The sequence below is a fragment of the Homarus americanus genome, unplaced genomic scaffold (genome assembly GCF_018991925.1).
Source record: "Homarus americanus isolate GMGI-L3 unplaced genomic scaffold, GMGI_Hamer_2.0 scaffold54443, whole genome shotgun sequence".
NCBI classification, from domain to species: domain Eukaryota; kingdom Metazoa; phylum Arthropoda; class Malacostraca; order Decapoda; family Nephropidae; genus Homarus; species Homarus americanus.
In genome coordinates this window covers 7,569,197-7,594,347 of record NW_024750852.1, presented here as the reverse complement: position 1 = coordinate 7,594,347, position 25,151 = coordinate 7,569,197, and the positions used below count along the sequence as shown (strand labels likewise).

Below are 25,151 nucleotides of genomic sequence, written 5' to 3'. Positions count from 1 at the left end.
ATGGGACGAGGGATAATACTGAGGATATAATAAATTGGGGTTAGAAGAGAAATTGGGATAATGAGAGGGAGGAGTAGAGATAATGATTTGTCTGGGGATGAGAGAGGGAGGGGGAGGCAGGGAGAGAAAGAGAGAGTCCTGGCGAAGTACTGGCGTGTTTTTTTTTTCTCGCTTGGCCGGCACGAGAAGAGAAAATGAATAGAAAGTGAGTAGCCGGCAACCATCCTGGGTATGGATTTCACTTCTCCGTCATTCATAGGGTGGGCACTTGGTTGGAGAGGGTGGGCAGGCGGTGGGCACTTGGTTGGAGAGGGTGGGCAGGCAGGCGGTGGGCACTTGGTTGGGTAGGTAGAGGGTGAGCTGTAATGTACAATAGTGATATAACAATAACTGCATGGGGTATATATATAGAAAGCTCCATATACTGAAGAGAAATATCAAGTCATTATATCAGCAGCAAAATTATTACACTGGAGGTAAGACTATCGTTAATTTATCCATTCTAGCCCATTGCCATAAAGCATAAGACACGTGTATATTAACCCGTGTGTATTTTATTTTAATTGACAACATAATAGACGATATATTTACTATGGTTGGTTGCGTGGATTAGAGAGAACTGATAGAGATAGATCACAAGTAGCCTATTATTCACTTCAGCAGTAGCACGTTGTAAAGCCAGAGAAAAAACATTACCAACAATATTAACAGGACTGACCCAGGCAAAAGTCTCACTGAATCTAACACCCGCCAGAGAAAATACCAAAAGGAGAAAATATAATGTAAGACAATGTTTACTTTTAATTATTTACTAGTACTGTATTTTGTCCAGCTTAACATTATTACCTGGTTGGTAGTTCGTGTGGGCATCTAGTGACGGACGATGGTAGGGGTAGAAACTTGGCTGACGAGGACAACACTCACTGAATAATTCATTCCTGTAACCCATGTAATAAAAAAAAGTCTAGGGTTTGGTGAAACTTCTCGCGTAAATAAGGAAAACGGAGATAATTAGATAGAAACTAGGGATAATTGTATAGAAAGGAGGGATAATTGTATAGAAAGGAGGGATAATTGTATAGAAAGGAGGGATGATTATATAGAAAGGAGAGATAATTTGACAGCTAGACGAATGCCTCCTAACCCAAGCGTATAAATTTGCGTCGGAGTTATCATTAGTTGGATCGTTACACCCTGTTGTATGAGTATTGACGAACTTAACTCTTATGACTTGTGTACGGTTGTTAGTAGCAGTGGTGAACTTTTTTTTTTGGGGGGGGGGGGTTATTGTTGTTATTTTAGTAGTAGTGTATTATTATTATTACATTATTATTATTATTACACACATCCATTTCACAGGTAAATATGCGGCTCTCGACTTCCTAAGGTACAGTAAAATTGACCTTCTGGTTGTCTGTTTCTCATTTCGATAACTGTGTGGAGTTACGCCATTGTTCGTATGGTAATGTGTTGAGCTGGTATGTCATGTTCTCTGGCTGGTGGTATGTCGAGTACGACCTAGAAATGTATCAGGTGTGGGTCTTGTAGGTAAGTTAAGGTGTGTTTGGGGTATTAGTTGTGCTGTTTGGGTTATTTGTCAATGCTGTATAATTGATGGTTTATTGGTAATATATGTAGTTGGAACGGGTGAGGCTTTTTATCGAGTGGTTTGATAAATATGGGGGTTTAGCTTTGTCTTTTCTCTAATTATTATTGTTTTATTATTATTATGAGGAAACAGTGGAGTCAATATACCTAGCATAATATAGGAAGTCACCGTGTCTTATATGGACAGCCAGTGTCTAGTATAAAATAGTTATGTCGTGTTTCTAGCCTGTACAAGTGGTATGTCTGGAATGCGCATTATTTATCCACATTGCTTTCAGAGTGTAGCTTGAGGCAGGGAGAACTGTGCGTGGTATGCTTTGACCCCGGCATGTGTGGGGGACTGGAGGGTAGGGTAGAGGGTAGTAGGGGTCAGAGGCTAGGGATAGGGAGGAAGGGGTGATAGGGGATAATTTTTAAGTGGGAAGGGGGTGATAGGGTCGTTGGATAGAAAGGGTTTCAGGATGGGATGGGTGACGGGGGTCATAGAATGGTAAGGATTAGTTCCAGGATGAGCGAGAGGGGATGACAGGATGTTGAGGGAAGGGAGAAGGAGGAGGATAGTAGTGGGAGGAGGATGAGGGGCGTGGGAGTTTACTGTAGATTAAAGATGGGAGGGGAGGGATGGGCGTGGGGGGGGTGAGAGAGAGGAGTGGGTGGAAGAAAGGGGCCGTGGGAAAGAGATGTGTGGGGGTAGGGTGCCAGGGTGGGGGATCAGTGGCACTGGAGGATTGTGTTGTGGGTAGTTGAGGATATTGGGTGGTGTGGGTGGCGTTTAATGGTATGGTGTAGTGAAGGGGTTTGAGGGTAATGGTGGGGGGAGGGTTGGGGGTGGCACTGAACACTCAGGGGAAGTGGGTGGGAGGGGACTGGGAGGTGGGTGGGGGTAATCCCAGCTGATAGATTCAAAATAACGAACTTGGGCTGGCCGACTGTCAACGGTCGCTCGCTTCTAAGTATGTTTAGTGCGTTGATGGCTTTGTCTATTAAATATACGCCTTTATTTATGTATTGTTTGGTAAGTTATTTAAATTAGACACTTGTGGTTGGTATGTAGCTATTTTTTTGTAATGATTTATATTATGTAGGAATTTTAAATGTGTGCTCGTGCTGTGCGTGCGTGCGTGCGTGTGTGTGTACAGTATGTGTGAAGGAGGAAACCAGAAATGTGGATAGAGAAAGTAAGCAGGGAGGGAGATATGATAAAAAAAAAGATTGAAGAAGATAAATGCAAGAAATAACCACAGTAGAAAGATGATGTGAAGAAGAGAGAGAAAACCGAGAAACCTTAGATGGAAACGCTACACTAAACAGCAACAAAATAAACTGGGAGATTACAGAAGGATGTATATATATAATAAAGAAATAGGATGATGATGATAATGCGATAAAACAAGATAGGACGAAGGCAAGAGGGAGGGAGGAAGGGGGTAGGGAGAGAGAGGGAGGGAGGTTTAAATGGCGGTTGGGCTGACGGCATTCCACAGATGCCTACCTCAGGAGTTGTCACTAGGCCAGCCCAGCGCTGTTTACTCGTGCCTCACCGCTCCTGGGATATCGTAGGACCAGCTGAGGATGCTAGGATATAGTGAGGGGAGGTTCTAGAAGCTGCTGGGACTAATTAAGAGATCCTTGAAGCTGCTAGGAGGTACTAGAACTAGCTGGAGATACTAGGCACTTTTAACTTTTTTCCTAAGCTTTAAAACGACCAGACGGGGGTGATCAAATTCCATTGTTGTGCTGACGACCATCATTTAAATTCTACCACGACTCGGTTGGGCTCTAGTAGATGGCTGCACGATGGTTGGGGTACAAACAAGGTGATTAAATCGTCTCTGGGGTATAACGGCCGCCGGGTCAGGGGAGAGGAAGGAAGACTTGGTAAATGTTGCTTGCCCGTCGCGTCGTATTGAAGTGTGAAGTTTATTTATTTTTATATTTGTTTATATATATCTATTTGCTCTTTCGTTTATTTCCATTTTATTTATTTATTTACATTTGGCATCACTATCATACATACTCTCGGTTACTCGAAGTCAATGCAAACTGTATATTATTTGACACGAGTTATTTGTGTAACTTTATTAAGGACTTAGTATTGGAATTTAATGCTTGAGTTGTTAGGCGGTATTTTAATAGGATAATGTTGGCTTGTTTTACATATACTGTATATTAACCCTTAGTCCTGTTTAACGTTTTGAGCCAATCAGCCAGCCAAGACAGTCGAATTACCGGATTCAACCGATGTCTGACCGGTTCATGTTAATTGTAGATGAACTTTCTTTTGTCTTAGAAGAAAGGTATTAATCCGTTTTTGATAAGAGGAAACATTGATCAGGTCATATTAAGTTAATATATTTGGCTACTAAATGTGACCAATCGGGACGTATTTTCCTGGGAGTCTAATTTTCCCGGTACATCGCCAGATTTTTATAGGTACAGTCCCGTATTTGAGAATGTTTAGTATTTTTAATTTCTGTGGATTATATTCCAGATTTTTTCGCTTATCCTTATTTTGAATGCTGTAAAGAATTTTTTTTTTATCTCGACAAAGGCTCTATAAATGTGATAAAACAAAAGTTAGTAATAGGTTTGAATAATAGTTTAGTACTGTACTGTGGTAGGCGAGTTTGATGCTAAGAATGAAAACAAATGCTCCCTCCCACCAACCTGCCCAGGAATTTAAATAAGTGAAAGTTTGTCACTGAATTCTTACTCTACTATAATTTGTTTTAGGATTTACAATTGACAAACCACGACCTGTTTATTCCCAGCCTCTTTATTGGGGGGGTGGGGGGGGGGGCTTTTACTACGTATCAAAAATCTGTCTACTGTCACTCCCAGACCGTTGACAGATTTATTGTTGGGGTTTTGACGGGAGTGACAGTAAATCACTCCCGTATCTAACAAGTGGTTTTGGCATCAGTATGTTGTAGTTTGGATAACTATTAACTTTTCATATAAATAGTTTATAGTTTTGATGTTAATGGACAGTTGGAATTTTTATCGTTTAAATTGATGGCTTTACTGGATACAATATTGGAATTTAGCGTTGTACATTTTAACATCGTATACAGTATTTCATGTTATAGTTTATTTACGTTAGACTTTGCGAATAGAATTTAATGTTTACGCTTACAATTATGATTTTTTACGGTGCTTACTAGTTCGGACGTGACTAGCATACTGTATGTGTAGTGTTTTAGATTAACCTTACAAAGAGTCTTAAGTTTATTATCACTAAGTTTAATGCTGGAATATTAACTGTGTATATATACCATTAAAAACATCACAATCTTATGCTCTTAACGTAATCAACCACTTGGCTGTGACTTAAGAATTTCACTGTTGAAACACGTAAGTAGGTGTGGTCAAGGTCGCTGTGTGTGTGTGGGCGTGAGGGAGTAGATTATCTTAGTGCTGGTGACAGTTAGCAAGATAATGTTATTCGACTAAGGAAGCTGTCTGGCTAAATGGAGAGACACTCAAACTTTGTGTGGTCTTTGTGTTCAAGATGATAATGTAAGCTGGACGATGTAGTAATTACTGTTTTTTATGTGACTGGATAATTCGTGTTAGAATATATATGTATATTTTTATATAATAAGACACAACGTTTGTTTCTGTCATCGTGTGGGGGATCACTTGGCCAAATATGTACTTAGTGATATTTCAGAGTTCCCTTGTGTTACTTAGGAATCTGGTGGATGACTGGCGGGTGATGGATGACCTTGGATGACCCAGCTTGGCCGCAACTAACCCCCGGGGGGTACTACACAAGTGAGGGGCCATTACCTCTTGCTCCTCCTTCACCACCTAGGGAGGGGGTAGAGTTGGTGGTTCACTAATTAAACGCTCGCCCGGGGGTAGTACTGTACACACACACACGTGGTTCTCTGGTATTTCGCCATTAAGGAGTGTTTGTCGTTTCCTGTGGAGGCAAGAGAGGGTTTTTTTTAAATAAACTGTTAGTGAATAATAGTACATAATAAATAATAACAACGATCATGATAATTATTAAAATGATAATACTAGTAACAAAAGTAATAATAATAATAATAGTAACACGGCATTAATAATATTTTGGTACTACAATTATTTTGCTCTTGGATAAAAATACAAAAGAACACCAGGAAAATGACAAATTATATTGATAGAGACGACAAAAAATGGTGGACTACACGTATTAAACGATGGGAATATAAAATAGCCAAATTATAGACAAGTTCACCATTTTACGCGGATAAAACAAAACTAGTTATTCTTTAAGAGGAAGTATATATATTAATGATAATATATAAACAAAAACAGTGGAAGAGGAAGCTTGAGATAAGAGGTGCAGGAGAAGGAAGTCATAGCGAGCCAGTGCCAACGTGACCTACAGTATCGGGATATTAATCATGGGTTGTGGTGACCCTGCCAGTGCCACCGGAATCTTGTGTTGATGGTGCGGGTGGCTAGTGGTTGTTTGGTGGTGGTATTTGTGAGGGATGTGGTTGACTAATAGTGGTGGTGGCGGTATTTTGTGTGGTGTGGTTGTCTGGTGGTGGTGGTGGTATTTTGTGTGGTGTGGTGTGGTTGTCTGTTTGGTGGGGATGTTATTGACTGGTGGTGGTGATGACTAGTAGTGGTGGAAGTGGATTTATGATGGTGTGGTGGTAGTAAGGGTGTAGTTAGCTAATGATGGTTAGTAGTGGTGGTGGTGGTGGTAACACTGGAAAGGCTTGTGTTTTCTGGTTATAGCAATTATGGTCAATGTGTTGATTTATATGGCTGTGGTAATGGTGTTGGTTGTGGTAGTGATGATGGTTAGTGTTGGTGGTGGTGCTTATTGTTGGTTGTGGTCGTGTTGGTAGTGGTGGTGGTGGCTAGGTTGAATAAGCAGGGGTCGCCGGGGGCTGTTCTTGTGTGATAAGTGTAGGTTTGTGTTTGGGTACATAAATGATGTTCGAGATGAAGGGTTAAGGGTGAGAGACTGGTCATGGGGGGAGGGAGGAATGGTGGATGTGTGGGCAAGGCAAGTGTGGTGGGATGTGGGGGAGAGGGAGGTGTGGTGGAGTGTGGGTAAGACGGGAGGAGGGTGTGGTAGTGGATAGGTGATATTGTGATAGCCTTATCAAGCCACTGGCAGCCTTATTAGACAAGTGAGAAACAGACACTTGTACAGGTCAGGTAACAGTAACATCAGACAGACAGTCATGCTCCGCACCAAGAGACTGTCATATCAGGCCAGCTTGTGAGTGTCAGGAAGTGTGATCCACAGTCGTGTATTTTTGCTTGACTGTATCCCGCCACTCACCTCCAGCTCTGGGGGGGGGGGAGACTCATGTAGACTACCCCCAACTACTGGTGGTGGCGGGAGACGAGTCCTTGTGGGCAGGGGAGGCGAGGGCGAGTCTCCTCCAGACGGCCACCAGCCCAGCACCAGGTCTTGCCCGGGTACCTCACCTCACACACCCGCTGCCTTCAATAACATCTCTTGTGGTAGACGGTAAGATCAGGCTCGTTGCTCTCAGCTGTGTATCCTTGTTTCTTCCTCAGTTCCGAAATACTAGATCAGAACGATAAGGTGGGTAATTTATAGGCAGGGTTGTAAATAGGACCCCATATAATGTACTCTAAAATTTCCTTTTCTCGTCTTAGTATGAACGAATAACAGAAAACCATAAAAGGTAATATATGTTCTTAAATAAAGTTATGTTATGGATATGTAAAGTATTTCAATAGAGTAATGTGGTGGCGGGCAAGGTGAGGTACAGACTCAGGTCACTGCTTGCCAACGCTTCCGGGCCTGTGTTCACGTCCACCATCTGTATTGTTTTATAATTTCATAGCTGGTGTTAAATCCGGCCCATGTATGAAGTGTTGGTGTAAACGGGAAACCGGGTTGGGTATTGGTAGTTTGTTGGGATGGTATGGTGGTGGGGGTGAGGGGCTGACTGACCTGGAGGCCTCAAGTGGGTCATATATCCCCCTCCCCTCCTCGTCCACCACAGTAGGCTAACAGGCTGCTGCTGGCTCAGTGCCCACTCAGATAAAGCTACATACCGCTTTATCTAGGGTCGGTCCTACCTCCGCTGGAGTAGTCTTTCTGCAGCACTGAGGAACATCTTATCAGTGTGATACAAATGTTTAAATGTTCTTATTTACCCAAATTGTCTAAAATCACGTTACTGAGTGTAGCGGATCTTCTTTTATTCCACAAATAGTGAATTAGGATATTGTCGCGACACGTAAAGTAATACAAAGGGGATACGGTAGGTCACGTCCCCCGAGCTGAAAATTGACCCACACCTTTCGAATTACCCGCGCCAGCCCCCTGTGTTATCAAGGATCCCTCCCTCGACCTTATGAAGAGCGCGCTTCGTCAAAACATCTTTAGGTTAGTGGGAAAGGTTCGCTCCATTAAATTCATGACAAGGTTCCTGGCCATTTTTGTTTTGTGTGTTGTCCCCCGCCCTGGGAGCGGTTAATCCTCCATTGTTCAGTAACGTGTGGGTGGTGTGAGGAGCGTCAGCAGCCATTGTTCCCTGGCGAGGCTACGTGTGTATTGGTTTTGCCGTGTCCGCTCGATTGTTACCGGGCGCGTCGGTATGCTGTACTGTATCAGGGACGGTGTAGGCTATGCTCGGCTACAAGGTGATGGTTCTCTGAGGTATGAGATGAACTGTATACTGCAAATGCGATTTTTTTTATCAGGGTTAAAATAATACTGAGGTTAGGCTTTGTGTTTTGGCTTTGTTGAAAGATTCGTCTTATTTCTCTGAATAGGATTTATATTTATGTGAACCTAATGGCTTCACTTTGTCTTCCAGGGCGTGAAAGGTGATGTAATTTCAAGTATTGTACAGCTTCACACAGCCAATTATCACATTTTTCTCAACCACTGTTTTAGGGAAAAGGGGAAACAACAAATACTAAGGCAGGCGAAGTTATATTTCCCCTTACATCACGGGACCTCCGGAGTGTGATATTATTGTGTCCGTCATTATACCACTGAATGAGATTTTTTGTTTTATATTTGAGTGACAGTGGCGAGGTAGTAACTGTTCTTGATGCATTTTATGCTTTGTATAACGTTGGATGGGTTTTTACCTGTGCTTTAAGTGGTGTACGCCCTTACCTTGTCGGACTGCTCGCTAACTGAGGAGTTCTTGGCCAAAGCATCCGCCCACAACATTATTTATGTCTTGTCACAGGTCGCCCTTGTCCCGTCACGCCCCCACCCTAAACTGTTCCGTTACAACCAATTCATCACGTACACAATGTGTTATGATGCCCTAAGTTGTCACACCTCACATGTCACACCCCCTATTATACCTAATCTTTCTCATCTCACCTGTCACATCCCACCTACACTCCCCCCTCCTCCCCCACAACTGACGCATCATACCTGTTCCACACCTTCCCACCCAGTTCACCTTTTACAGCTAACTCATTATACCCGTTCCAACACCCCTCCCGTCACACCTGTTGTCTTATTGCAGGTCTGGAGAATTGTGCAAGATTGTGTGTTGGTTGATTGGTTGGTTGGCTGGCTGGTGAGGTCAGTGTTCCTGGCACATGGTGGGGGAGGGGGACCACCTGGGCCCTGCCTGGAGGAGACGTAAAATGCAACTTGGGATGTTTTGAGGATGAGGCTGTTCTCATGCTTACACTCACTGCTTCTTCTCTGCTCTGGTTAGTTACAGCCCCTTACAGTGTTGTTGGTCTTGATGTTACATTGTCTAAGGTGCTTGTGATTCGTCTTGTCTTTTTCTGATGTTGCTTGATGTTGACTAGGTTTAAGGGATTAATCTTTTATTGTATTGAGAAGCTTCGATGACCAGGGACTTTTTTAAGCTTCGTTCAGTGGTTCTTGGTGTCTGGTCTAGGTAATAAGTTTTGAAATTTTTTAAAAGGTGTTTGCGATTAGGTTACAGCAGTGTGTGTGTGTGTGTGTGTGTGTGTGTGTGTGTGTGTGTGTGTGTGTGTGTTTCCTGTAGCGGCTAGTGAAGTTTTAGTGTTTTATGTTACCGTTAAGTGTTTTGCGTCTATTGTCTTGTTATCCGAGAATTTGGAATAACAAGAAAGCAAAGAACCGACAACTGTGAAGAAGAACGAACCCGATAACAAACTCGAAATCAATGACAAGAAAACAAGAATAACGCGAGAATTCAGTGCAGTGCAGTAGGCCTATTGACTCGTGTGAAGAACTCTTGTTTACACTCAACCATTATCGTTCGTGTATTTGAAACCTGTTAATGAGAAATAGAGAACAACTTTTACTGTTGTTATTTACATGTATTTTATCAGCTAGTATGACACTAATAGGCGGTAAAACACTAGATATTATTGAAATTATTCCTCTAAATAAACAAAGAATTTAGTCTACACACAGGCCAGTCCTACACATGTACTGTACACCTGCCCTGGACCCGGAGGCAGTTCTAACGTGTTGATTGAGGCCGCTGGCAGAGGGGAGACAACTGATCTCAGCTGATGAGAAGTACCTGTCTTGCATTTGACCTCCAGAGAATGCAACAAGTAACTTAACCTGACTCTCGCACACCTTTAATGACCCTTGAAATAATATATAAAAATTTTTTTAAATATCTAATTACCAAGAATATACATTGATTTTACCATTTATACACGTTAGTTTTTATTTTCCAGTGTTCACATTTCATACGAAGGTAATCCGCGACATGCTAATTAAAGAATATGGTTTTAAAATTTTGAAATTCAAGTAATTAATGTTAATAGCGTCACTTGGTCTAACTCGCTGACTCAGCTACTCGGTGAGGTTAAGTTAGATTAGCGTTAAGGTGGTTATTGGTTATCTGGTGAAATAAGCTGGGGGCAAATCTTCATGTGATCCGATTCTATCAAACTTGATCGCCTCACACTACAGTTATTCTACCGTGTACAGGACGTGGACGCTGCCTGCCTGGCCTGACGTAATTGTAACCAGGTGATGACTGGCAAAACCTGATGTACCTGCTCACACTTTAATCAAGCTTTACCTGTTCACATCTTAGCGGGTGATGAAAACACTTCTGAGATCAGTGGAGGTTTTCGAAAGTGAACTTGACAAGCTTCTTTCACACTTTTCGAGATCAGATAAGCTGTTCTAGTGATGGTGGCGGTAATGGTGATGGCGATATTGGTTTTGATGGCGATAGTGGCAGTGGTGGTTATATTGACTTGCGAGATACAGGAAGCTAGAACACCCACACCGAGCTGCAGGGAAGGGTGGAGGGGATTAAGAGGAAACCCTTGAATCGACGCCAGGTAAATTTCAACCAAACCTGATTAGTGTACACCCGAGCCAGGAGACCCCGCCAAAGGATCCAGATTTTACACATCGATTTTCTAACGTAAATTAAGGTTCGGGGAGCTCAAGTTGCTGCTGTAGAGTCTTAGTGTGATTTTGTAGCCATATACGACGCCAGCTTTGTTCTTGAGCATGAGTCAGCTTACCGAGTTTGTCATCACACTTCTAATTAAGGGATAGATCAATGTATTAAGCTTTGTTATATTTTTTCAGTCAAGTTACCTCTGGCAGTTACCCGTGTCAGTTTGTGTTCAGGAAGAAAAAGATTTGCTGTTGGTGGGGGTAAGAGTAGTGGAGGTGGACGAGGTCAACGTCGTGATAGGGATAGACGAGGTCAACAGGGGGACGGTGGTGGGTCGTCCCGGTAACCCAGTGTCCCGGGGGGAAGGTCATGGCTCGCGTGGCTAGTGGCCCCGCCCCCCAACAACGGGACCCCAGTCAAAAGGTCACTCCTCCGTGACCCAGGTGACGTCACGCACTAGAGGGAGGACTTGTAATGTTGACCTCCTCCTCACGACTCGAGAGAGACACGGAGAGCCTGTAAACAATGAAGAGCTTGTGGCAATAAGAGTTTTTTATAGTGCAGCGACCCCTGGCAGTGAGGCGACTGTGGGACCAGGCTGACCCCAAAACCGTGCGTGATACAACATTATGGCAGTGTGCGCGAAATTGAATGATGGAAGAAAACATATCTGGTGTTTTACTAAAGTCTTTTGTGAGAGAAATATATTTGGTGTTTTTTCAGGTTTAAGAATGAGAAAAAACTAAGTGAAAATCTGTTGGAGGTGTTCCTAGGAGTGAAAAATTTACTTGATTTTCTTGATTGTTTAACATCTGGGGGTAGTGGTGTTCTCAGCGTCTAGGGGTTGTGGTAGTTAGAATGATCAGCTGTTGGAGAGATGATTAACTGCCGAAAATACCACCTGTTGAGAAGAGGTGTAGGTGTTGGAAAAATTATCAAATGGAGTGCATAAATTTTGTACGGCATATAATCTATTACAATACAAACAGTTGTGTGTAATAATAGTAATAATAATAATAATAATAATAATAAAATTCGGGAACTTTTTTCATAGGATCTCAGAGTACAAAAAATAAAACAATCTATAAATAAATATAAAGATACCGGAAATAAGTTATGATTTAATATAAAATTGTTGAATTGTAAGGAAAACAATAAGACAACCTGAGGAAGTGGTCAGGTGTTTTGATGTAAAGAACAGGAAGGTGTTTATTATTTTGGTAGAGAGTTGAGCTAGACTTCCTGTGTATAGTATTAGTCACTTCACGTCGACCGTAACTCTGACCGAGCAATAGATGACACACACACACACACTCACACTCACTCACACACTCACACACACACTCTCTCTCTCTCTCTCTCTCTCTCCCTCCACACACAGACGTTTAATGTACAGAATTAATGCAGTTGAAACAGCTAAGGTCTTTTTAGCTCGTATATTAGATCAGCAATTAAACTAAGTCATTAATAGTTAAAAATTCTGAGATGCGACTCCCTCCAGATGTTGACCGGCCTTGTATGGTCAGGTAAGGTAAGGTATATAACGCTTAACTACTAATGATAAGTGATGCCAAAGTTGGGATCACTTGAAGATTAGACACCCTAGCTTATTACAACTGAAGAATAATCACCCTAACTGTGCCTGGGGGGGGTAAGTTAGGTCACGTTATGTTAGTGTTAGGTGGAATAAATTATATCTTTAGCTGATTCGAAAATTGTGATGTGTAGCGTTGATTTTATTATTAAGATTCATTAATTTTGTAGAAGTGATAAAATTTTGTGTGAGGTCGCAGGGTTTATAATGCAGGCAGTCAAGAGGTTTGGGGAGGAGAAAGCTGAGTAAATGTTCTTTATTTAGATTCCGATCAGTGTTCTTCTACGTGTGTGTGTGTGTGTGTGTGTGTGTGTGTGGTTATACTGGTGACGGAGACTTATCAATACAAAGACTTCCAGAGCCATTATTCTTGAGAGAACTTGAGAGCCAATGTTCACTGTCTTGGTCCCTCTTGAGTGAACCTTGGTAGACTCCGATGGTTTTTGTTGTGTGTAGCTGTCCTGTTCAGTGGGATTGGTGCTCCTTAATATATATATCGTTGTGTGGTTAAACTCCAAGTCATTATAGTAGAGCCGTTGTTAGTAATCAACACACGCCTGGCCTCACACTAGCTTACTTCACGTAGCTTCGCCAAACTTAACTTTCGTCCAACTTCTGTATGGTAGATATCAACATTAACCCGTAAAATGGGAGTTATGGGTATTTTGATTGACTATTATTGGCAGTGCACAAGTATGTTACTAGAATCAATTTTAGTGGTAGTAAAACTGTTTGATACGGATGTCATTGTGGTGCACTGACCCGTGTTATGTTTACCCTAACCTTGTGGTGAAGTACTCTATATTGTGTGCTCCTCCTCCCTCAGTACCTGGAGGTGAGAGGGAAGAGAGATTGTGATTTATCAAACAGTATCAGAGTCGCTGGGGGTGTGAGTCGTGGAAAGAAGAGGGAAGAAAAGAGGTTGAACAGGAGGAGGGAAGAAAGAAAAGGGAGGCAAGAGGAAGAGGATGGGGTGGGTTGGGGGGTCCACACCTGGTGCCATTGTCATCTGCCGGAAGACTCTGTGACACACCCAAAGACGACGAGACCTGCAGGAAGAGGAAGAGGTGTTGCTGTGAGTTAAAAAATACAGAAATAAAGAATATATTCAGGACGAAATGGAGGCCAGAATGACTTGAGAAGAAGAGGAGGAAGTGGGAGAAGGAACCACATGATATACAGTATATATAAAAATAAAAGTGCTGATCAAGGTGGTGGTGACGCAGGAAATTTGCTAGATAGTAAGATAGAGTATAATTATGAAGGCAGAAAAAAAACACGGAAAGAAATACACGGAGGAAATAGAAGAAATAGACCTTTAATTAAACACCGTGTGGGAAGGGAAGATGGCGTAGTTACGATGAATAGTATGGTGTGAAGTCAATCGTAAACAGAAGAGATTAGTATGTTTCTATTTTTTTTAGCCTCCTGTGGCAAACGTTTGTGAGGTATTGACTAATGTGTAAATCCCAGCGTTGTAGACTAAGACATGACACTTCTTTGTCCATGTGGTCCAGACAGAAGAATTAAGATACAAGAATAGGCTAAGAAGACATTGTTTCACCAGCACACGTAGCGGGGAGGTGTGTGTGTGTGTGAATGGAGACCCGAAGCTGAGATGTAGGACGATAATCTCTTTGAGGACCAGACCCCGTCCCTGAAGACTCGCACGGTGAATGTTCTTAGTACCTCATGATATAAGAATGCTGCTCACTGGTTGACTTAGACTCAAACACAAAACTTACTTGGCAACCAGTTAGGGAACAAAGTCAATTTCGAAGTAATTTTTTAGAAAGATTGTCATAATTTTATCCTATTTGAAGTAGAGTCTCTCTGTAATTCCGACACTGTCTTTGAATTTTTTTTCAGCTTGATTTAATCAGTTACTGCTTAATTACATCATCAGTTTCCAGAAAATATTCATCGTACGAAGATCTGAGACTCGACCCCAGGCTAAGAGGCAGAGGGTGGTAAAGATAAATCCCTGGGAACCAACTCCTAGTAAACTGGAGGTAAACAGATGCACACAGGAAGGAGGGGGGGTAGACTAGCAACCTCGTATTTTTTTCCAACACACTGTAGGGAATGACAGGGTGGGTGACAATGGTCTTACGGTACAATAGTGGTGGAAGGAGGCCAAACCAGCCCTCACGCTCCGACCTTCCTTCCTCCTCGTCATTCTCCTCCTTCAACACGTATTGTCAGCCTCCTTACAGCTCTGGGTCATGTACCTCCTCCTCGCGTTCTGAGAATTATAGGAAAAGGGTGGGGGGAGGCTTAGTTTGTAAAGATGAGGTATCTATTGTTGGATGTCGATTTAGAAGTTATACACGTAAGTCAGCCCCAAGTCACTTAGGCAACATTCGAGATCCTAGGAGATGGCTCTTTAGGTAACATAGTGCTACAGAGAGAACATCTTAGGCAACTCAAACCTATAAGAGATCGTTCGATTCCTGGGATGTGTTTTGTGTAGTATGCCCCCCAAATGATCTGTCGGGGGAATCCTTAATGCAGAAGAATATAATAATAAGTCGTCTTAGGCGTGGCAGAAGTGATGGAACCTTTTATATTTTGCTTAGCAGAGGGGGAAGGAGAGAAGCACATCCACACCCCCCGGCTACTGTTGGTTACTAGGACGAAACCAACCAAGACTAGGTGAAAGGGGGGGGGGGAGGTGGTAAATATGATGAGTAACGGTGAGGTAACGTGTGAGAGGTGAGGTAACGTGCGAGAGGTGAGGTAACGTGTGTGTGTGAGGGGTGAGGTTTTATTGGTACAGGGTGAGTACTGGTGTGGGGGGGGTGATAGGGTCGAGGAATGGACTGGGTTTGGTGTGGTTGAGAGAGACGTAATGAGGTGTCAGGTACTAATTGGAGTGTGATGTTGTGAAGGAAGAGGGGTGTATAGGGGAGAGAGTGGAGTAGAGGAGTAGGTTTAAGGGGAGGGTGTGGAGTAGACGAGTAGGTTTGTTTAGTTGAGGTTTGGTTTGCTTTGGTTAGATTAGGTTACAAGTTAAAACGCATATTATCTCACCTCAGGAAGTTATTTTATGCGGGAATGGGTAGAAAAGTGACCAGCCGTATCAGAAGGCCCAGAGGTGGTGGTGAAGGGGTAACAGGTAGGCAGGTCCCGGGTGCTGACAAGGAGTGCCTCATACGGCCAGCCCTAATTGGCCTCAGATATTAGCGGAGCGTGAAGGGGATAACACAGCCGCCATGATGGAGATTCAGGGTGGTGGGGCTATATAATTACTTAGTGGCCTGTTTGTGTATACGTATATATGGTGGTGGTGGTGTGGGCGACCTACCTACTGGATGTGGACGAAGAATATGTGGGTGTGTGATATACGGTGTGGATGAGTGCCTCTCCCCGTGTGTATGTGTGTCTCTCCCCGTGTGTATGTGTGTACGTCCAAGAAACACGCTGACAAATGTTTCTGTCAAGAGAGGATGACAGCGATATACCGGTTACTCAGAGAGACACGGGTTTATCCCACGAAATTAATTGTTCTGTCGTCCAAATATGCGGAAAATACATAACAACAACTGCACGTGATATGGAGTAGCGAATGCCGAGGGGGTGGGGAGGGGGGATACCTCGGTCCCATTTCAGAAGACTTGCCCAGCGGCCCTCAACACCGTAATACTGAAATAACGAAATATTGCAGTTAATTATGGTGATGCATCAACGAACGCCTTTCCCGCGCTTTTCTTTTTGTTTACAGTCCGTTCGGCGAAAGAAATGTCATGACGTAATAAAATCCGTCCATTATCACTCCAAACACAGGAATCATCAGTCATCTGTTTTATTGTGAAGATCGATGACGTATTGAGATCCTTTGAATTAATGTTATTGCGTGAGATTATAGATATTTTCTTTTGTATAGAATTGTTGTTTACGAGTGTTGTGGAGTGATGGCGGTTAACCTAAATTCATGAGGACCAAGGAAGGCTGAAGGCAATACTTCCCGCCAGGTCCCCCGCCACGGACTGTCGGTATTTTGCTGCTGGGTTGAGAATTCAGCAATGTCACCTTAAGTCCTGAAGGATCCAATTTTGGTAATATGGCTCTGATTGCCTGTGTGCGTGGGGAATTGGAGTGAGATTTCGTGTGTGTGTGTGTGTGTGTGTGTGTGTGTGTGTGTGTGTGTGTGTGTTTTCTAAAGTTTAACCTCTTTTTCAGACTGCTGATTTAATTTGGCACCAGGTTCAGTAAAGACAAGCTAGCTTAGAACTATTAAGAGTAGGCGGATTAAATATTATGTTGGTATTTCGTAAAAACTGTTTTAATAAATATTTGGCCGCGGTAATTCAGCCTAGTCACCGCCCTTACTAACCAGTGTTATTCGCGTTTGAGGGCGTGTTTATAAGTGGGTGTTAACATAATCAATGACTCATTCTTGTTCATCCTCGCTTATATTTTTCATCAATTAGTTAATGTATTTTCAGGGTTCTTATGAGTATGTGACCCGACCGTGAACTATCGTGTCTCTTAGCGGGGGAAAATTAGTTGCTTACCCGGGGGGAAATTGGGTGTTTGGCGGGGGGAAAATTGGTTGAGTTTCCCCGCACACGTCTAAGATTTCCCTCTACGATCATCAGAACATCAGGAAGTAATAATAGGCTTCAAATTCTCACACGTTCTTATAAGATATATCCTTAAGTGAAGATGTAATAGCGGGCCTTATAGTGTGCGCTTACGGTACCAGCCACAATAGCTCATTTATCCCGTTTACATTGGCTTCGGATTCTCTGACATTCCTAAGGTATTTCCCCTCCCAAATTGAAGATGTGACAAAGCGCCTATTACGGTGACTGCAAAGTATTTTTTCCCCTTTATCCTCTGTTTTAAGGTGTCTCGTGTAGGATTTTCACTTATTAATTTATTTATTAGCTGGAGATAGGATAATATACACTTATTGTCTTGTGAGTTAGTGGGAATCACATGCCAGGCTTTTGTTCCTCCCGCCAGCCAGGATTTCGTAGGCGTAATGACCCCGATTTCGTGGTGGCGTCGACTTGATGTGAGCGACCCCGTGACCCAGCACACGTTTAGGCTGTCAGGGGTGAAATGTGCTCGTCCCGCCTCCATGGTTTCTTTACGCCCACGCGCCAGACGTCATGATAACGGTGCCTGCGTTATTTTTAATGGTGTGTGTGTGTGTTGAGTTGGGGTGGCGATAGTAACTGCAATCACGGCTACAGTATATAAAGAAGAATGATAATAAAAGTTAATTACATAGATTTCAGAACTTTGTATAGGACGTAATTACATATATGTGAAGACACCTTTATTATCTTGTGATGAAGGAAAGAAATTAATGTTTACTTAACTTAAAGAAAAATATCATTGTTTCCTTTCAACACAATAAATTATGTGAATAGAGGTGGTTCTTACAGTCACGTTAACTACCTTTCGTAACTAGGTTGTTTGGAAGTAGGGGAATTGTTCACTCGTTTTCTTTTATTTGTTTGGTTCGGGGAAACGACACCAAAACTGCTGACCTCTTGTAACAAAGTGGGCAATGTTATCTCTTAATTGAAGCTGCTTTGTGTTTTGGGGTGAATATTTGACATTATTTTAGTTATTGTGACTTTGAACACACACACACACGACCCAGATATCGCGTTCAATGATGAAAAGTGTAGCCCATTTCCTGTGTTTTATCGGGAGGGATGCGTCACAACACTAATAATTTACCAGGAGGCGCTGCAAGAAAATAGCCCCGCAGTGTGTGTGTGTGTGACGGCCATACTGTATGTGACACCCCGTGGTTTTGTCATGTAATTGTTTGATTATTTTTTTTTTTGCGAAACTTGTCATGGTGTTTTGTGTTTGTTTATCGTGATTTTTTGGTTTTCGGTGTTTGTGTTTTTAAATTTTGTTATTATTGTCATTGTTTATTATTGTTTGGTGTGGAGGTTAGTTGTGGCGATTAGTTAAGTGAATTATGTTGGTTAGTTTCAGTAGATCTGCAGTTAGTCGTGTTTGTTTTTTGTTCCGTTTTTGCTTTCTTATTAAGTTATAAATATATATAGTTTGTCCTTAATGTTAATTGTTTTGTGTTTTACGTTTCGTGTTATGTTAAATATTTGCCGTCTAAACTAACCTAACTTACTCTAATCTATTTTTACCTAACCTAACCGTACCTAACCTGGCAGCTGAGGATCAAGGTTGATTAGGATGCAGGTAGGTGAGTGTGGTAGTAGTTACACAGCACAAGTAAATTCCAGAGCGGCACACACACACACACACACACAGACACACACACACACAGGTGACACTCACTCCCTGGCACCACCTTGGTCTCCCCCTCTTCCTCCTCAAACCACATAACTCCACCCTACGCACCCACCCACCCACCCACCCACATAGTCATCACCTCCCATGCTCCTCCACACACATACATCCACGTACGCCCACGCTCATTTTATCCTACCACCCACCGTTCTAGCACACACACACACACACACACACTCGTCTGCAGGAGAAATTTTAGTAGACCAAAAGCCTTGACAAACCTAACCCATAACCTCGTTCTGGTAGACAGTTTACACACAGCATTTTCACCGATTTTCACTTATTTACATTTTTACTTGAGTAACCATGAACTGGAATCTTTATTTTATTTATTTATATTTTATTTTTTTTTTTGCATATTAAACAACGAGGAATAGTTTTTGTTGAAATAATTTGAATTTTGACTAAGAAAAGTTTTAAGACTATAACGGTATATATTTCAAGTCACTTCGTCGCTTGTATCATTCTTGCCCGGAGCATCTCATATATTTTTTCACGTCACATAAAAAAAAAAGTTATGGCACTTTGGTTTTATTGAGTTGTGTGTATGGGGATCACGTGGCTGTGGTCCCTAATTGGCTGTTATTAACGACCACCCTTAACACCTTAATGACCCAAACTACATAATTACCCATCTAACGGACCGCTTTTTGTTCTCGTCGCCGTGGTTGGTGTGTGTGTGTGTGTGTGGGGGCTGGTGGATTGTGCAATGGCAGTTATTAATTATTTTTTCCTTCTGTCTTTCTCCTCCTCCCTCCTCCTCCCTCCCTCCTCCTCCTCTATCGCTCCTGTTCTTCCCCTCTTATTATTCCTATGTCCCTCTTATCCAGTTTCCCCACGTCTCTATCAGTTTATCCTGTCTTCATCTACTTCCCCTTCCCCCCATTTATCTGTTCTCTTTATTCCTATTTATCGGTATCCTTTCATTCTTTCATCATCTTCCTCTTGACATAGTTTTGCTTGTATATTTGTAATGAATAAAAGTGCTTAAGTCTGTCTGTGTGTGTGTGTGTGTGTGTGTGTGTGTGTGTGTGTGTGTGTGTGTGAGACTAGTAGTAAATAAAGTGTACTTATCCTGTCTTCGTGTGACAAGAACTAGCGTGTGATTGTAGTAAATTATAAGTGTTTTAAAAGTTTATTTACCTGTCACCCGGAAGTAGCCTTGAACACGACAGGGCGTTTACTTTTAGTTTGTAAGTGACCAAAGTAAATACGTGATTCATATAGTTGTACAAGTTCTTCCTGATTGTTTTGGCAGGGGTGAGAGAGAGAGAGAGAGAGAGAGAGAGAGAGATACCGTAATGGTTTTGAGATACCGAGATGAAGAAGAGGAAACGACGATAATGATGCAAGAAAAAGAATATTAAGATGAAAATGAGAAACAAAGCGAATGAAGTAGATGCGAGGAAAAAATAAAGGAAGCGAAGATTTTTCTCATTACGTTAAGCCGCTCGTGGAAAAAAATTATCCTCTCACGTGAAAAGTGTTCTAAGTCAGGTCAGAGAAGGCGGGTATTGAGCTGACAGATGCAGGTAAAAGAGAACAAAACGGGTGAGGATTGATGGGTGTAGCGTGTGGGTGAGTGGATGATAGGTGTGAAGTGTGGATGGTTGGATGGTCAGCATGATTTCAGGCTCAGTTGACTGTGTTGATAATGGTGTTATGGGACCTCCTCCTCCTCCTCCTCCTCTCCTCGTTCATATCCTCCCTGCCTCCTCCTCTCCGGTCCTGCCTCCTCTCCTCGTTCACACCCTCCCTGCCTCCTCCTCTTCCTCCTCCCTGTATCGTGAGAGCCTACACACACACACACACACCAGACTGTATGACCAAAGGTGAGAGAGAGTAAGACCACGAAATCGACCTCAGGTAAACGACAGGTAAATTGTGTCTTGCGTCTCGTATCTAATGAGAGTCGGCCACCTGTCAACACCTGTCGGGGAGGTATTTATAGTCTCTTGAGTCTGTCTGTCTGTCTGTCTGTCTGTCTGTCTTTGTCTGTGTTGTGTGTTTACCTCCAGATAGAAAGGCACAGTGTTTGGAGATTGTCTTTCACTTTCAAGCAACTGTGTCTTCCTTATTGCTGCCATTAGACGTCGAGGGTCACCTGGAGATCAACGCCACCACATCCCCCCCACCACCCAGCTTGTTTTACCTGAAGGGGTTAGGTTTGGTATGGGCAGATTACGGTAAGTTGGATTTAGGTTTAGATTAGATTAGGCTAATTCAGGTTAGATTAAATAAGCTAATTCAGGTTAGATTAGGCTACTTTAAATTGGGTTAAAGTAAGTTAGATTAATTAGCTAGGTAAATAAAGTTAGGTTAACGTAAGTGTGTTCAATCATCAGGTGAAATTATCTAGTAGGGGGGGGGGTGTAATCTCCAGGTAGTAAATCCAATCTTTCATATATTTTTAGCTCTGTTTAGTCAACCTAGTACCCTCCTTTCCGAGCCTGACTGATAGTGTTGTTGCCCCGAGCGTGAAGGTTATTCTCTCTCTCTCTCGGTGAGCTTAGTGAGGCGATGGCGTGAGCTTAGTGAGACGATGGCGTGAGCTTAGTGAGGCGATGGCGTGAGCTTAGTGAGACGATGGCGTAAGCTTAGTGTGACAATGGCGTGAGGCGATGGCGTGAGCTTAGTGAGGCGATGGCGTGAGCTTAGTGAGGCAGCCACAGTGTAAGCGAACCCACCATTCATTACGACGTGGGACCAACTGTGGTTAAATCTCTCTTCCGCATCGTTTCTACCACCACCACCAACCCCACCACCACTACTCCCATCTTCTCCTCCACCCCCCCCCTTCACCACCCCATCTTCTCCTCCACCCCCCCCCCACCCCCCTTCACCTCCACCCCCCTTCACCCCACCACCACCACTACCACTATTATCCCCACTACCTGTCAGGAACCTCATCTGCCGCCAGCTCTCCCACGCTCATATGTTGCTTTCAGGTTAAGAAGCTCATCCGGGGGGGGGGGTTCACAAGACGAGACGTTCTTGTTAACCGGGGAGTACTACCAGTGTCGTTAACCCCCAGTATAAGAGGTTATCGTACTAAGGGGGAATTGGTCATTGTATTGAAAGGGTAAAAGTCATCATACTCAAAGGGTTAAATGATCGTATTCAGTGGGTTGGCATCATACTTAAGGGGTTAGGAGGTTAGGCCTTCGTACTCTTTGGGTCAAGCCATCGTACTCGTAGGGTTAAGTGATCGTGCTCAAGGGTGTTTTAACTCCAGGAGGTTAGCGAGGCGTCCAGGTTGTCTCTCGCCTCAAGTGAAAGATTATGATCGGGGGCGACATCTGTTGTATGTAGTGAAGGGAGGGAGGTGGGGGAGTATAACACCTCCAGGAGAGAGAGAGAGAAGAATGTCATAATTGGGGTAGTAACATAGCCCCCTTGTAGGGACGCGACCACTAATTAATAGGAAAGCAGCAACCAAAGGTACAGGTGTAGCGGCAACAGCATATATAACAGCTGAGGCAAAACCAATATGGCAGCCACATACAGCAGGAGGAGGAGGACCAGTAGCACCAGCAGTAGTAACCACACAGACAGTAGGAGGACGACCTTAATATTATCAGGAGGACGACCTTAATATTAGCAGGAGGACGACCTTTACACCAACAGGAGGAGGAACAGTAAGACAGGGGCAGGCAGCATCCTGACGGTGGCCTGGACGGTGTGTGGTGGGGAGGTTAACGATCGTTCATAGTGTTCATTATTCCCGTCGTTCCGCTGGCTTGTTTCCTGACGGTGGTGGTGGTCGTGTGGTCGCCGACCCTGATGCCGCCCTTCTTCAGGTTTCTTGACATCCGACGACCCTTCCGGCCTCTCCTCCATCTAATCTCCATGGCGTCTCTGCCCTTTGACTCTTAAAGGCTTTTCTCCCATGTCTCCATTTCTCTCTCTCTCTCTCTCTCTCTCTCTCTCTCTCTCTCTCTCTTCTTTTTGTTTTCACCATCCAACCATTCCTCCCTCTCGAGACCTCTACTTCCTGATGGATCCGGCGCCCTTTTGCTGCCAGCCTCATTCTAGCTTTTATATCCCACCAAAATCCTGCCATCACGACCTCCAGCTGTGTGTAGCAGCTTAACCCTTTGAGATGGTCAAACTTATGAGAGCTACTTCATCCTATAGTGTTCTCATCTTGACTTGAATTCTCTACCAAACAAAATCCCACCACCGTGACCACGTCCAAACACTGGAGGCAGCTATTTCCAGGCACCACCATCACGTTCACATATTGATGGGAGGGGGCAGGACTGGGAGTTCTCTTCTCATGACTATACCATCTAATATTTTATAATCACCTCACACCTCCTCATTCACTTCACCACCTCACACACAGTAGTCCCCCCAAGCGTGAAGTCCTCCTGCGTGATTCATCAGAGTAAACAACTCACTGATGGCGGGTGGTCTCTGCTCGCTACTCTCCTCCTGCCAGTCAACGCGGTGTGGCTCTTTAAGGAACATCCCCATATTTTTGTTGCGTGTGTGCGTATCGTGAGCGTGTGTGCGTGTAGTGAGGGTGTGTGCGTGTCATGATGGTGTATGCGAGTGTTATTTCGTTATTTATTTACACTAGTTTATACTGTCATTTTATTTGTGTGCGTATTTTGTTTCATCTTTTTTTGTCCACTATTGTTGTAAATGTACCGTATTTATTTTCACCGTTGTTATTGTTTTTATCCATCTTTTTATTTAATTTTTTTTTTAATTTATTGCTTCATCATTCATGTGTTTATATTTGTCTCTTTGTTTTTGTATATAATTATGACTCGTGGTGTATTTGTCTTTTGTGGTCCTTTAGCTCTACAGAAGACGGTTCAGCTGAAGATTAAGCACACCTGCTCATTTCACCTGACGAGTAAACACTGCTAGGGTACGTCAGTTTAGGTCAGGTTAGTTTACTTTAGGGTAGGTCAGTTTAGGCTAGAGTAGGTCAGGTCAGGTTATAGTAGGTTGGGTTGTATTAGGGTAGGTCAGTTTAGGGTCAAGTAAGGTTATATTGCTCGGCTAGGTTAGGTCAATTTAGTTTAGATTAAAGTAGGTTAGGTTAGGTTATCATAATATAAGAACATAAGAAAATAAGGAGTCTGCAATAGGCCGGTTGGCCTGTGCATGGCAGCTCCTGTTGAGAGTTACAAACACACTCTATCGTCCATGAATCTATCTAGCCTCCTTTTAAAACTTTCCAGCGTTCCAGCACTTACTACAAAATTGCTAAGCTTGTTCCACTCGTCCACCACCCTATTTGTGAACCAGTTTCTTCCTATCTCCCTCCTAAATCTAAACTTATCCAACTTAAATCTGTTGCTCCGAGTCCTATCCTGCTTGGATATTATAAGAACTTTATCTATATCTCCTTTATTGATTCCTTTCACCCACTTAAATACTTCTATCATATCTCCCCGCACTCTTCGTCTTTCTTGTGAATGCAAGTTTAGTTTCTTTAATCTATCTTGATAGGGAAGGTTTCGAAGTCCCGGAATCATTTTCGTCATTCTTAGCTGCACCGACTCCAGTGAATTGATATCCATTCTATAATAAGGGCACCAGAACTGAACAGCATTATTGAGGTTGCAATATGACCTCCGGTGGTTGATCTTAAGGTGAAGTATGCTAATCTGCAGGTGATCTCATGAAACTCTACGTCTTTAACCACCAGGTGTTAAGAAACTCGACAGGTGAACCGTCTCAGGACCGTGAACTGTATGTATGTACAGGGTATATATGTATGTATGTATGTATGTATGGACGGACGCAGGAGGAGAAAATGAAGTGAAGGGAAGAAAGAAAGGAAAGTGTGAAGTGAAAGGAGAGTAGAGCAGGGTCGGAGGCTGTACACACACACACACACACACAGCGGGGTCGAGGCAGTAGATGAGTCATGGTGACCCCCCGTTCCGACGTCCGTGTTTGACGCCGCTACGCCCTGGCCCATCCCAGATCCATTGATGACGTCATCCTTCACACCCACAGACACTCCTTCCCTACGCCCGTCTAGATGTTTGTGTGTGACGTCATCGTATTGTCACCTTTTATGTGTGACGTCATTGTAGTATCACCTTTTATTTATATGACGTCATCGTAGTGTCACCTTTTGTTTTTATGTGATATGTCATTAGAGTCACCTTTTGTTTATGTGTGACGTCATTGTAATGTCGCCTTTTGTTTATGCGACGTCATTAAATTCTCAGTTTGTTTACATATGGCGTCTTAGTGGTTCGCCCGTTTGTTTATGAATGTGACGTCATCAGTTACATTTTAATTACATGCGACTTCATCGTAAGTTCCTCTTTTACTTTCAAATT

At 43.1% G+C, this 25,151-nt stretch overlaps 1 protein-coding gene across 1 annotated transcript in view; it reads left to right on the top strand.

Moving 5' to 3' along the window:
* Window positions 1-25,151, top strand: part of LOC121854320 (kinectin-like) — a 113,937-nt gene that overhangs the window by 32,922 nt on the left and 55,864 nt on the right. The window lies entirely within an intron of this gene.